This window comes from Lycium barbarum, chromosome 1 (genome assembly GCF_019175385.1).
Source record: "Lycium barbarum isolate Lr01 chromosome 1, ASM1917538v2, whole genome shotgun sequence".
Lineage (NCBI taxonomy): Eukaryota > Viridiplantae > Streptophyta > Magnoliopsida > Solanales > Solanaceae > Lycium > Lycium barbarum.
The window spans coordinates 24,553,803-24,560,913 of NC_083337.1; positions in this window are offsets into that span (position 1 = coordinate 24,553,803).

The window sequence follows — 7,111 nt, forward strand, 5'->3', positions numbered from 1 at the left end:
AAGAGCTCCTTATGAGTTAAAAATAAGAGATATGTTATTAGTACGAATACGATAAAGGTAATGATGAACCTAGAGATTCTAAAGCCTATGATACGCTATTCTCACGATGTTCATACTATGAATACGACATGATATTTTACGAGGCTAATGGTCATTATACGATTCCTTGATGTATTCATTGTTGCTAAACCCACCTTATAATGTTAGTTCTTTCAAGGTGCGGTATGATGATTACGATTACCCCATAATGGAATCGGGGGTTCTCGACCTTACGTCGCCCCGATATGGTTATAGGTTATCTTTGAATTCTAATGTGTGTTTTATGAAACGTTTATAATAAGTATGTGATGATGATGATTCCACCGTGCCTGGATGGCCGGACATGTCACCGCTAATGCGGGCCGCTTATGATTACACCGTGCCTAGATAGCCGGACATGTCACCGCAATGGCGGGCTGCTTGTGATTTCACCACGCCTAGAAGGCTGGACATGACCAGCACTAGTGGGCGGCGCATGATGGTTACCCGGACGGGGGTCAACGATGATGGTATATATGTACGATATGTATGCATGTGTGTCCTTTTAAAGGTTAAGTAGGTTATACCCCTAGCTCATATTTCATTTTCATTATTATGCTATTATTATCCATGCCTTACATATTCAGTACAATGTTCGTACTGACGTCCTTTTCCTTTGGACACTGTGTTCATGCCCACAGGTAGACAGGGAGGTGATCCAGAGTCGTAGGAGCTACCAGAAGACTTTGAGAGCACTCCATTGTTTCGGAGGTGCCACTGATTACTATTTTGTGTATATATATATATATTTTGGCACGACGGGGTCCTGTCCCGTCTTATGTCTAGTACTCTAGTAGAGGCTCGTAGATACATACGTGTGGGTTGTTGGTGTCCCATGACGATGTCAGTGTACATTTTGTATATATCATTTTTGGTAACCGTACGGGCTTCTGTGTTCAAGTTGAGTATGATGACTAGTGATTTGAGCGGTGCTCGGTAGTTAGCTCCGGGTACCCGTCATGGCCCCTAGTCGGGTCGTGACAAATACAATCACGAACAAATCTAGAAAGGGCCTGAATACATGATTCATCAAATCCATGAATATAGCTGGGGCATTAGTTAGCCCGAATGACATAACACGAAACTCATAGTGGCCATATCTAGTCTGGAATGTCGTCTTCGAAATGTCCTCTTCTTTGACCCTGACCTGGTGATATCCTGATCTCAAGTCTATCTTTGAGAAATATTTAGCGTCTTGCAACTGATCGAACAAATCATCGATCCTCAGGAGCGGATACTTATTCTTTACAGTCACTTTATTCAATTTCCTATAATCAATACACATTCGTAAAGAGCCATCCTTATTTCTTAAAAATAACACCGGCGCTCCCCACGGTGATGTACTTGGCCTTATAAAGCCCTTCTCGAACAAATCTTTCAACTGTTCCTTCAACTCTTTCAACTCCGCAGGTGCCATCCTGTAAGGAGGGATAGATATTGGCTGAGCATCTGGCAATAGGTCAATAGCAAAATCAATCTCCCTTTCTAGGGAATGCCTGGAAGCTCATCTGGAAACACTTCTGGAAACTCATTAACCACAGGAATAGACTGAAGAGTCGGCGACTCTGCTTGCACATCTTGAACTCGAACTACATGAAAAATATATCCTTTTCTGATCATCATCTCTGCCTTAAGGTAGGAAATAAACCTACCTCTAGGCGAAACAACATTGCCCTTCCACTTTAGGACTGGTTCGCTTGTAAACTGGAATCGAACCACCTTTTCACTACAATCAACATTAGCATAACAAGAAGCTAACCAGTCCATGCCCATGATAACATAAAAAACAATCATATCTAACTCAATTAGATCTACTACGGTATGGCGGTCACAACTATAACAACGCAGTCTCGGTGTACTCGCCTAGCTATAACCGGATCACCAACTAGCGTAGACACCTCAAAAGGTTTAATAAACTCGGGCTCTATCCCAAACTTGCCGGCAACAAAGGGCGTAACATACGATAAAATGGATCCTGGATCAATCAGTGCATAAACATCATATGAGGAAACTGATAATATACTTGTAACAACATCAGGAGACGTCTCGCGGTCCTATCTACCGGCCAATGCATACACGCGGTGCTGAGGACCGCTCGAGCTGGATGCTCCACTCCTCACCCTACCTCGCCCTGCTGGCGTCTGAAAACTTGCGCTGAAGGGCGCACTGCAGAAGATAAGCCAACCACTGACCCTATAGGCTGAACCATACCAGAACCAACCCCCATCGGGCACTCCCTCATCCTGTGGCCTGACTGCCCACAAGTATAGCAACCATCTAAGCCTAACCGACACTGACCTGCATGTAACTTGCCACACTAGGAACATCGTGGCAAAAAGGGCCTCATCAGGCATGACTTTGGCCAGTACTGAGAACCTGACGCTCTAGAACTCATGCCTGCTCCGGAATAAGAAGATCGGTCAAATCTCAGACCTGGAAACCGCGGAGGTGCACTCCCTGCCGACTGATAAGAATACATGGGATGCTACTGTCTCTGTCCTCCCCTGAACTCACTAACCATATCAAAAGATCTATCCCTCTTACCACGGCTGCGGTCACGCTCACGCTCTATCCTCCGCTGGCGTTTACAATCCTCCAAATTCTGTGGATACGCCTGTATACGGGAGATATCCATGCCTGGCTGTAATACACTAGTCATGCAGTCATCTATCAAGTGTGGCCCTAACCCAGCCACGAAGCGATGAACTCTATCCTCCATCTCAGCCACCATAGATGGGGCATACCTAGCCAAGGAATCGAAGTGTACACAATACTCTTGCACATTCATACTGCCCTGCTCAATATGTAGGAACCTGTTTGCTCGGGCCCGTCGGACCTCTGGAGGCAAATAATGGCGAAGAAAAGTATTTGCGAACTCTCGCCACACTGCTGGAGGGGCATTTTCTCCCCTAGATAACTCCCATGCCTAATACCACTGTATCGAAATATCTCGGTGTCTATATGAAGCCAACTCTACCGACTCAACCTCATTCGCGTGCATAACCATCAAGGTCCTCTGCATACCATCAATGAAATCCTGGGGGTCCATATTTTGCTTTACCACAGAAAACACAAGAGGACCAAACCCAAGGAAGGTCTTAACCCGCGAACTACTAACCCTGTCTACTGGGTCAACACCAACTCCCTGCCACTGTGCCTGGGCGGCTACTAATATGGTTAACAATCGTATAGCACCCCGTACATCCTGGGCCTCTGCATCCGGCTGAGGAACTGGGGCTGATGCTGGAGGCGGGGTATGCGATGTGTCAGATGGCCCCTCACTCTGAATCTCATCCTGGGCCGTCGTGGCCAGTCGAGTATGACTAGTGGCATCATATGTCGCTCTCTTGCCCTTCTGGGTAGCTGTAGCTTTCTTGCGGGGCATAGCTGAAATCAGAACAATCCATCAGAAGCGAACGCTTAACACAGGGTTCTATCGCACAATCTAGGAGAGAAAGAATGACATCATCCTAAATGTCCTGTAGCTTCCTGTTTATGAGTGTGGTGCCCGACACGCCCATAAACAAGACTCTACTAGACACGGTCTGTAGACAACCCTAGGAAAAAACTGCTCTGATACCACTTCTGTCACGACCCAAACCGATGAGCCATGATGGGAGTCTGACCTCTAGCGACCAAACACCCCCAAACATGCAACTGAAACATACTGAACATCAAAATCCCATAAATTGCTTAAACTAACCTCATAAGAAGGAAATATCGGAACTCTGTACAATCAACATACACATACATGACATGCGGAAGAACAGTGTAAGCCAGCTAGGCTGCTACATAAACTGTACACAAAAGAATAGAAGCCGACAAGGCTACATCATCTGACTACTACATACAACTGTCTACAGACCTCTATTGGAATAAAAGTTGTAGAAGAGACAGGACAGGGTCCCATCATACCCATATGTGCACATCTAAAAAGGGACATACCAAGACTGACTGTAACACCGGATCAAATGGAGTGTACAGACCACTGCTAGATCTAGAGGTCCCACTGAGCTGGACCACCTTTCTATCTCCCTGTACCTGCGGGCATGAACGCAGCCCCCCGAGCAATGGGGAGTCAGTACGGATAATTTACCGAGTATGCATAAGAACAACATAAAAACATAAGAATCATGGAGAAGATCTGAACTCATAACTGAAATAACTGACTGCATGAACTTGTATGAACTAGTATCTGCCTAAATCTGCGTAACTGACAATGCCTCTGTGGGCACATTATATGCATACCTATCAATGATGGTTGTGCATCTATATGCGTGCGTATATAACGCCTGATGTATGTGCGTATATAACGCTTGTAAGCCTCTATGGCATCTCGTCATATCATACTGGCTCCTCTGTGACCATAATCAATATCATCATCATAGTAGTAATGCGTATACAATGCCTATATCTTTTCTCATACTTTACATATATCTAATATTCACGTGTATAATGCCTGATACGTGTGCGTATATAACGCCTTCTAGTCACGGGTCAATATACATAATATATAATAAATGTAATGCATGAATAAACTGCATGCACAGAACTAGCTACATAAGACTGGACCCATGAACCGAAGGATTGCTCATAAATGGGGTACATGAACATCAAAGACTGAAGTACTCCTAATACTTCTAAGAGTAGTGTAATATAAAATCATGCTTACTCGCTTGTTGGATCACATCATAGGATCATGCCAAAAGAAGGAAAGGTTAGTCTTATCATACCTTGAAGTATACGCAATCGCCCAACTTCTACCTCTTGAACTTGCAAGTCTAAAATTAAGATAGCATAGGTCTTAATTAGGCTATTTACTTCGCTTACTAACCATCCTCAAATGCGTATAAAGCTCAACAGACTATAGACATAATTTCCTTGTAAGCTTACAACTGTCCAACTTCTCATTCGATCCCACATCAACTACAATACTCACATTAACAATGACAACATATATATATATATATATATATATATATATATATATATATATATATATATATATATATATCAAATCCCTTCCCAATCATCTTTTAAAATAACCCTAAGTCACTATCTTGTCTTTCATCCACTTACCACTTCCACTACTATCGTCACTAAAACTCTTGATACTCAACTTAAATATAAGGGTAGAAATCATGTACATACCTTGAGGGGTCAAAAATCCCAAGATTCACTCCAACTTCAACTCCCCAAGTTCACAACCTTGAAGAAACCCTAGAAGCAACTTTCCTCTTCACCACCTCGGGTTTACGGGGTTCGGGTCTTGTCAAATCTTCACTAATATGATGGAAAACATTGGGAGAGAATATCTTAGGGGTTTTCTGATTTTGGAAGAAGGAAAATATGAAATAGGGTTGTGGACCACGTATTTATACTTGGAAGCTAAAAAGGCTACAACGTCCGGTTCGACAAGCGGATCGACAACCCGTCGACATGTCGACGGTCCATCGACTTGCTCCATCGACCTGCACCTGCAGATGCAAGGCTGCATAATCCTATCGACGCCACACATTGATGGTCCGTCGAGCATGTCGTCGATGACTGGTGTTCTGCGGATTTTTCTAATTCAGTTCAGATCGCGTTGATTCGATTCGCTCAACTTTTAACTTTGTAAATTGCTAGGAATATCTGCTTGTACCCTTGTACACGGGGCAAGACATTTTCTACCTCCAAACTCGGGCTCGGGTCTCTATTCCAAGGGCATACTTGACTAGGAAACCATAGGTTTTACCACTACGAAGACGAGGGGTGTAACACAGAGTATGCTATAGGAGATACTTCTAGCTCTCATGACTGCTCCCGAGGACTGATTCACTAGCATCCATGGTGAGCACTTGGAAGATCTGTAGCCCGGATGGCAACTCTTTCATTACTTGTCTTAATTCTATCGTTGAGACAATATTTATCTATGAGACTATGTATTCAGACTTACTATGTATTCATTATTTATCTATGAGACAATGTATTCAGACTTCATCTATGTAGTAACTCTTGTACTACTTAGACTAGATTTTTTTGGGCATGTATTATTCTGCACTTATTATTACTTTTATGTCAGACTTATTTATATTATTGTTGGGAGTTGATTTCATTTATTGGTTTTGGTGTTGGTTAAGGGACGGGTTCGCCGACCGAGGTGAATATATAGTAGGTGCCCGCAGGTTTCCCAAATTGGGGCATGACATGTTGGTCCCACTATGGCATCTAGACCCCTCCATTGCGGTCCCACTATGGTAGCACTAAGCCCGCACCAGAAACTAGAAAATCTGGTTTTTCACAAGTCAATCCCTAAATCTCGATTTCAATCCGAGGCCTCCTGTACACAAACCAGATATGCACCCACATGTAAAAACACGCTACAAATCACTCGTGGCCTCGAAATTCCCAACGGAGGTCTAATTTATCAAGTGAACCCCCAAACGGATAAAATCAAGTTTACACCCAAGTGCCTAAAACAAAACCAAACGCCGCGGGAACTGAACCATCCACCCCATCAAGTCATGATCGACCCTCCAGACCTCACAGAATAGAGGGAAATCCGAAAAAAGGTATGTTTACCCAAATGTCAACTATTAGTCAAATGCTTTCACTTAAGGATTCTAAATCCTTCTGTTTTCACTAGAATCGCTTTGTAATCTCGGGAATTGGTCAATAGTGGTAAAATGGTAAAAAAAAAAACACATAACAAATATAGGTGTCTTATATTTTTAATCAACAAAACTAAGAGGAAAAATATCGGGTTTTTATGTAAATTTGGTTCGTTTTTAATATTTCATTTCCCAAACTCCCACAACTAAATCAAAATGATAAGAGGATTATTTATTCAGATAAAACTCGAGTTAATGATGTCTCATATAAACTAATGAGATCAACTTTGTGCATCTCATTTACGTAAAACTATTATTATAAGAGCATAGATTGTTAAAATGCTTGAACTAATGAAATGTAAAATGTATTTATGAAATCTCATATTATAAATGAGTAACTAAATAGGCAAAATGACTTTCCCAAACCCAAGCCTATATTG